General features: G+C 47.3%; 1 protein-coding gene across 4 annotated transcripts in view; it reads right to left on the reverse strand.

The window, feature by feature from the left end:
• RNF20 (ring finger protein 20) overlaps nt 1–551 on the reverse strand; it is a 41,743-nt gene extending 41,192 nt beyond the window's left edge. For 2 of the 4 annotated variants that reach the window (XM_080940342.1, XM_080940341.1), the window contains exon 1: nt 143–544. The gene's annotated coding sequence lies outside the window, so the exon portion shown is untranslated. Of the gene's footprint in view, nt 1–142 lie in introns of all 4 variants that reach the window. The other 2 variants (XM_080940340.1, XM_080940339.1) reach the window with 2 other exon arrangements.
• Between the last annotated feature and the right edge of the window lie 6,247 nt (nt 552–6,798).

Consider the following 6,798-nt stretch of genomic DNA (forward strand, 5'->3'; position numbering starts at 1 on the left):
ACTGGGCAGTTCTAGAGATGTCAGACCTAGGTGAGCACGCCAGCGCTTCCTTCGGGAGATGGGCTGCCTTAAGAGACCGAATTTGCCAACGATTCCCGTTTCTTTATCTGTTCCGACGGGATACACTTTCAGTGTTTCCTACCTGACTCTGGATCCGAGGCTTAAAGGAGGCGGAATGGATGCTAAATCGCGAGAAACGCGGCCATCACGAGTCTACACCCAGTCAGCTGCCGATTCAAGCTCCAGGACGAGGCATCCCTGGCAAGCAGCAATCAGAGTTGGACCTCACCTGGAAAGAGAGCTGAGGGAATGCAACTTAACTGGAAAGCGCTGAGCGCTGGCCGCAGCCGCCGGCGTGGCAAACCGCAGGCCGAGAAGATGGGACCCCAGAGTCCCCGCCACTCACGGCCCGGAAGCACCGACAACAGAGCAAACCTGCGCTCCGGCAACTCCCGCTGCGGGGCGTGCGGCTCCCAGCGGTAATTCACGAAGGCCGGTGAAGGAATCCAATCCCGCACTTCGGACCCGCTGCTAGAGGGACTGAGCTTCTCGGAGGCGGAGGCAGGGAGAGGAAGTAGGGAAAAGGAAAAGGAAGTTGCTTCAATTTCGTCCGATGCACGGCGAGGAGAGGGCGGAAGTGACGTATGGGGAAACCGCCAGGCGGAAGTGACGCTAAGGAGGCTGCAGAGCGCCGCCTTCTCTGTGTTGCTTGAGAGGGGTGGGAGACAGATTCAGACTTCGGACCTGAAATGACCAGCCTTTTTAACGCGAAGCATTGAATTCGGTCTCTGCTTTTGTTTTCGTTTAAAAAAAAAAAGACGTATTGGGCTGTGCCTTAAAAACTCGTTATTATTACTAATGGAAGGCGTTTTGTTTATGGGGGGGTGTGGTCTGTCTTATCCTATCCAAACTGCTAATTGGTTGTTGGTCCTGTCTGTCTCCGAATGGGCAAGCGCCAATACCTGAGGTGGGGGCGGGGGTGGACTCTATAAAGAGATGAAAAGTTCTTCATAAAACTCAAAGGATTTGACCGACTTCTAGCTCTGTATAGTCAGTCTCCTTAGGGGTGAGTCCAGCAGGTCAATAGTAGCACTTGCTCTTAATCTCTGTTCTCAAGAGGTAGAGACCGGCAGAAACCTGTGAGTTCAAGGCCAGCCTGGTCTACAAAGCGAGTTCCAGGACAGCTGGAGCCATACAGAGAAACTCTGTCTTGAAAAAACAAAACAAATAAGTAAGCACAGAAATAAATACATACCACAAGGAGAAACCCTGTCTCAAATAAATACTACACAGAGAAACTTTTGCCTGGGAAGACCAAAATAAATGGGGACTCTTATTTAGCAATACCTATAAATTACACTCAACTGGAGAACCCTAGTTTCTTCTAGGGTTAAAAAGGCACCTTCATCCTATCCCATCGTTCCCCTATGGATTTTCATCACAAGTTTGAAAGCTATTGCTTTAGTGTTTGGGGGAGTGGATAGGGATCAGGGGCACATGGGCAAAGGGATAAGAGTAAGTCAATTAGTCTGTAATCTCAGTGCCAGTCTTGATATTTAAAATGTGTGCATATGTGTTCCAGTGCCCACATGTAAACCTCAAAGGACTATTTTTGGGACTGGGTTGTACTTCCAGGGCTTGGGTCTCAAGGACTGAACTCAAGATGGTAAGCCCCTTTAACCCACTGAACCATCTTGCCAGCCCAATACCAGGATGTTTAAAATTAATTGGATGTTGATTTTTTTTGTGTTAGTAATAAACTATACCAATACTAAATGCACTTTAATGATAGAAAGGCAATTGGTCTAACCTGCCCATGAAAAACTGTATGGCTTCCAAAATTGTGGCAAATTACTCAGTGAGTGACATCAGATAAAGGTACAGACATGTAAGGGTGACTGCTGTGCCTTAAAAGACAGACAAACAAAAAACAAAACAAGCATGTAAGCATGTTTTGATAAAAACCTAATCCGCACCAAGTTTCTGGTAGTAGAAAGAATTTGGTGTCCTTGTGCCTAACTAGTCCTACCTGTGCACAAGATAAGAAGGTCAACTGTGGAAAAGCATGTTCTGTTGGTACCTTAGTCTGCACCTAACCTGGTCCACAGAAAATTGTCTATAAATGAACTTCACACTCCCATTTGAGAAGCTGGGGATCAAGAAGGATTGTTTCTGTAGCTTTAATTTTTTTTCCTATTCAATTTTCAATGATGGTTCTTATATACTTTAACCTTCCTTGTAACCCACCACCTAACTCTGGAAAAAAGAGGTTGGAGGTGGGGTAGACCTGTTTAGAAATGTTCTACCACCATCTCTGTTGTCTGGAAATCGGCAGTTCAGTTCACAGGTCAGCATGCAGTGGTGGCTTGATCCACTTGCAAACACCTCTCGGATATCCTAGCAGTCCAGCTCAGTAGAGTCGGGTATCGATAGCTGTGACCCAGCAGAGAAAACCAGCCTTAGCCTTGGCTCAGATCAGCAGAACGGACCAACAGGAACAGGAATTCTCAGCTGTGCCTCTCGGGGAAGCAAAGAGCAGCAAAGACTTGAGACCCACAAGCAGTGCACAGCTAGCTGTGCCAGCAAGCCAAGCTCAGTCTCCGTCACTCTGCGGAGTCCTATTTATACCCCCCAAACACCATGTGTCCTCCATGTGCCTTGCCTCAGCCCGAGTCCAAAGAAGTGGCAACAAACCGCAGCACACCATCAAGTTTTTCTGGTGCATTTCTCTGTATGGCATCCTGGCAAATGCAGCTCAACTACACAGTGTAACGTAGACCAATACATGCACGTCATTAGCAAAGAATCTTTTATCATGTGTCCTTTCACATGCTTGCTTTAACAGAACATACTCTCTCCTGTGTCAGCTTCAGCAAATTGTTCCTTCATGTGTTTCCCCAGCAAAATACCATCCAACCCACTTTCCAAAGAACCTGTAAGTTTCCGCTTTCCTTGGCCCACATGTTAAAAAGCATCATGTGAGACAATATTTTACGCTGACAAGCTTTTGCACCACACAATTTACCATAAGGCCACTGAATAGCAAGCAAAGGCTAATATTAGGGAATAGCTATAGTGGCATTTCGTTATGAAAATATAGAGATCCCGTTCCAACGCTGTCAGACAGAAAGCATTAATGTCTGCACGAGGTTTCCGTTCCTAACCTTGGGTATAGTCTTCATGCGTAGGTGCTCACTTAGGAGGAGAGAAAAACAAACAAAACTCAAGCTCCCTTCCAGCTCCCTGGCCAGAGGATCAAAGGTCTGCTTCCAAGGCCTTGTTCTAAGCTACCTATCTTGTCTCTGTCTCTTCTTTTCATCCATTTTATCCATACATCTTGTGTGGACTAAAACTAGCCTCTGTCTTTTTTAAGAATGAAGTCAGCAAAATGTGGTTAGAATACTTAAGAGAATCTTGGGAAAATAGAAACAGATCAAAGTCACCTCTAATTTTAACTTCAAAGTGCTGAAGGAAATACTGAGCATAGAACAAACCTTTCTTGAAATTTTACGTTCTCAGCATGTGAGTGCCCTTCCCCCACTCCTAGCTACTGATAATGAAAAGTTATCATTTTCAAACGTCCTAGTACGTCATCTGCCACCTTTACACGTGTTAGGGCTTTCTACAGAAAAAAAAAAAATACACACACACACACACACACACACACACACACACACACACAAAGATGGAGGAGAAAAAAACAACCAGCTTGAGGATTTGGCTTATGAGGTCATGAGGTTTGGTTAATTCAAATTTTGCAGACTGGGGGAAAGGCTGAAATTGGAGTCCACTGGCAGAATCCTTGCCCATTAGACAGGAAAGGGTATCCACCAGTTTTTTCCTTAATATTAAGAACTTCATCTGAGAGCTTGATTCCTAACTACTTTAATTATAATCTTTAGGCCGCCAGTTTAAACGTTTATCTCATATGACTCCACCTATAAATGTCTCATTATCTTTATTAATATTATAATTTAATAATATTGCAATATTTTCACTTACTGGGGAATTTTTTATTAGTCATTCCATTTGTTTTCATCTTAAATGAGATCCCACTTTCCGGTAAGCCCCCCATCCAACATCTGCCCTCCCCCCTCCCCTTTGCCTGTATGAGGGTGCTCCCCCACCCACCCACACTCTCCTGCCCCCTCCCTCCAGCATCTCCCTACACTGGGGCATCGAGCCTCCCCGGGACCAAGAGCCTCCCCTCCCTTTGCTGTCAAATATGTATCTGGAGCCGTGGATCTCTCCAGGTGCACTCCTTGGTTGGTGGTCTAGACTGGGAGAACTGGGTGGTCAGGCCAGCCTACATTGTTCTTCTAATGGGGTTGCAACACCCCCTCTGCTCCTCCAGTCCTTTGCCAGCTCCCCAACCATCCCTGAGCTCCATCTGATGGTTGGCTCCAAGCATCCACATCTGCATTGATCAGTTGATGGCTGAACTTCCTCAGGACCCTCCAAGCGCCTCTTGACCACGGCAACAGTGTTGGGTTTGGTGTCTGCAGACACGATGGATCCCCAGGTGAGGCAGCCTCTGGCTGGCCCTTCCTTCTGTCTCTGTTCCATTTTTTGTCCCTGTTCTTCCTTTGGACAGGAACATTTCTAGGTTAAAAACTTTGAGGTGTGTGGGTGTCCCCGTCCCTCAACGGGGGCCCCTATCGGCTGGAGGAGGTCTCTACAAGATTTATCTCCTCTGCGCATTTCGGCTAAAGTCCCATTGGGTCCAGGAAGCCTCACATTCTCCTGGTGTCTGGGACCCTCCTGTGGCTGTCCCCAGTTCCTCATCCCCCCCCTCTGCATATCTTTGTTCGATTCCCTGACCCTCTCTAACATCTCCTCCAGATCCTGGTGCTGTCACCCTTATTCGCTTCTCCTCCTTTGTCCCTCCCCAGTCCCCTTTCCCTCCACCTCCCACATTCGTCCTGTTCCCCCCTCAATGCAGGACTGAAGCATCCACACCCTGGAGTTTATTATTATTGTTATTGTTTATTATTATTATTATTATTATTATTATTATTATTATTATTATTATTATTAAATTTTAATGCAGAACCTCACACTGTACCCTAGAATGGACTGGAATTCACCATGTAACCTCGAACACCTCGAGGCTTATTTCAAATGTGTGTGTTAACCTCCTGAATATTGGGCTCATAGACATGAGTAACCATGCCTAGCTGCCTGTCTGTCTGTCCGTTGAGCATTTCATCGTGTTCTTCAGGCTGACCGTGTACTATATAGCATAGGTTGGTCTTGAGTTTATGCTCTTTTTGCCTCAGCATACAAAGTTCTGGTATTAAAAACATGCACCACAATTCCTAGCTTGATTATTTTTTTTTAAGGGAGAAGTAGGCTGAATTTCAGTTCTTCCAAGTTAGTATCTGTCTTCATTGATGGCACAATTTTGCCACCAGGTGGCAGCAGAACATGCTAGTCCCTATTTTACAGCAAGGAAAGGCTTCCCTCATCTCACACACTCAGAAACCTGGACGACTACTTAAGGTGCCCCCAGTGCGCCCAAAACAACAAAGCTGAAATTTTGTGTAGGCTTTTACTTGATTTTTTCCCCTAGTCTCTGGGTTTTTCCTGAACCTCTTTACTCTGTCTCCTCCGTTATGGTGTTCCACAAAGTCTGCATTGAAGAGAAGAAGAGGAGGAGGAGAAGGGGAAGAAGAGGAGGGGGGAGGAGGGGGAAAAGGAGGAGGAGAGGGAGGAGGGAGAGGAGAAGGAGGAGGGGGAGGAGAGTGAGGAGGGAGGAGGGGGAAAAGGAGGAGGAGAGGGAGGAGGGAGAGGAGAAGAAGGAGGGGAGGAGGGGGAGGAGAAGGAGGAGGGGGGAGGAGGAGAAGGAGGAGGGGGAGGAGGAGGAGGAGGGGAGAGGAGAAGGAGGAGGGGAGGAGGGGGAGGAGAAGGAGGAGGGGGAGGAGAAGGAGGAGGGGGGAGGAGGGGGAGGAGGGGGAGGAGAAGGAGGAGGGGGAGGAGGGGGAGGAGGGAGGAAGAGGAGGAAAAGGAGCACTGCTGAGCACGGTGATACCCAGCTCCACCTGAGAGTACTCTGTACAAGTCCCCCAGCACTCTCCTTAGCCTTCCTACCTTATAGCCACCCAGCACACTGTCTCCACACCCTGGCTTCCTCCTCCCTAGATCACCAGGTCAGTTATGCCTAACTGTGTAAGGTGCTCACTGTGTGCTTATAGACAACTGTGTCTGCTAGAGCCAGGCTCCTCTCTCAGGACAGAGAACACAAGAAGTTATGGTCTTTTATTGGTGGTGTTTGCTTGTTTATTAATTATTCACTTTATATCCCACTCACTGCTCGCCTCCCGATCACCCCATCCCACAATCCATCCCCCCATCCCCCTTCCCTTTTCCTCTGAGCAAGTGAGGGCATCATGTCTGTGAGGCTGGGCACCCCTCTCCCACTGAGGCCAGACAAGGCAGCCCAGCTAGAAGAGCACATCCCACACGTACCGGCAACAGTCTTCGGACATGGGTTTGGGACCCACATGAAAGCCAAGCAGTGCATCTGCTAAGGATGTTCGGGAAAGAGGAGTCTTGGCAGGGTCTGTGAAAACAGGGGAGCTTATAGGTGATTACGATTGTACAGGACCCCCACCTCATTTTAGACTCCCCTAATAGTCAGAAGGATGTTTATGTTTATCACAGATTTGGTCTTGTATGTTTTTATACCACATGGCACTGTATGAGTTTCTGCAAAAGGACCTTCAGCAAAATCATTTCAAGCATCATATTAAATGTTATTTGGCTTTGTGGCTTTATTTATATTTGACATGTGGGTAT

This window comes from Micromys minutus (assembly GCF_963924665.1).
Source record: "Micromys minutus genome assembly, chromosome: 28".
NCBI lineage: Eukaryota > Metazoa > Chordata > Mammalia > Rodentia > Muridae > Micromys > Micromys minutus.